A 1,300-nucleotide genomic window follows, 5' to 3' on the forward strand; every position below is an offset into this window, starting at 1 on the left:
CTGTCGACCAGGCTGGAGTGTGGTGACGTGATCTCGGCTCACTGCAACCTCTGCCTCCAAGGTTCAAGTGATTCTCCTGCCTCACCCTCCCAAGTAGCTGAGACTACAGGCGCCCGCCACCACACTGAGCTAATTTTTGTTTTGGTAGAGATGGGGTTTTACCATGTTGGCCAGACTGGTCTCAAACTCCTGGTCTCAAGTGATTCGGCCACCCCAGCCTCCCAAAGTGTTAGGGTTCCAGTTGTGAGGCACCGGCCCGGCCCCCACTCTAGGATCTGATCAGTAGGTGCAGTGCTCGGGGCAGACCCGGGGCGCCAGTCGCATCCTGATAGCAACATGGCCAGCTGTTCCACCCTCCCTTCCCAAGTCCCTGTCTTGGGCAGCCGTTCACCATCTCCCCTGGATGCCCCTCTGCATCCTGCGCTGAGTGTGAGTCCAGCACTGGAGGCATTACCTGCACCCATGCCAGCCTGTCTTGCCTGTGTTCTCAGAGAAGACAGTACCGTCCACCCCGGCTCCCAGGCCAGAAACCTGGGTGGTTTTCTCTCCTCTCAGCCAATGAGTCAACAAGTCTCATGGAGTTTACCTTCTGAGTTGCTCCTGAATCCATCCCTTCCATTTCTTCCCTCCCAATGTCCTAGTCCACCTGGACATCTGCAGCAGCCTCCTCACCAGTCTCCCTGCCTCCGCTCTGGCACTCCATCCCCTCTGTCCACCCAACCACTAGAGTGAGCCTTTGCCCAGGACACCCGCTTATGTCACTGCTCAGAGCCCTTATATGCCCCACCATCACCCTTAGGGTGGACTCCAAATACCTTATCATCACCCACCAGGAACCCTCCCCTATTGAGCTGCTCAGCCCTGAAATGTTCTGTTCCACTCACTTGTCAGTTCTCCAAATGCACATGCTCTCCCGCTTGCCTCCAGCCTTTGCATTCACTCTGCCTGCTATGCTCTTCTCCGAAGCCCTCTGCAGAGCTGAGAATCTCTTCCTCCGGGAAGCCTTCCCTGACTACATCCCTGACGCTCAATTAGGTGCCCCTCCTGTGTAATGCCGCTAAGCCTGTGCCTCACCTCTCACAGCCCTTTTCATTCTCTTTTTTTTTCTTTTTGAGGCAGAGGTTCGCTCTGTCCCCCCAGCTGGAGCGCGATGGTGCGATCTCGGCTCACCGCAACCTCCGCTTCCCATGTTCAAGCTATTCTCCCGCCTCATCCTCCCAAGCAGCTGGGATTACAGGCGCCTGCCACAGCGCCCGGCTAATTTTTGTACTTTTAGTAGAGACGGGGTTTTGCCATGTTG

Source organism: Mandrillus leucophaeus, unplaced genomic scaffold (genome assembly GCF_000951045.1).
Source record: "Mandrillus leucophaeus isolate KB7577 unplaced genomic scaffold, Mleu.le_1.0 Scaffold306, whole genome shotgun sequence".
Taxonomy (NCBI): Eukaryota; Metazoa; Chordata; class Mammalia; order Primates; family Cercopithecidae; genus Mandrillus; species Mandrillus leucophaeus.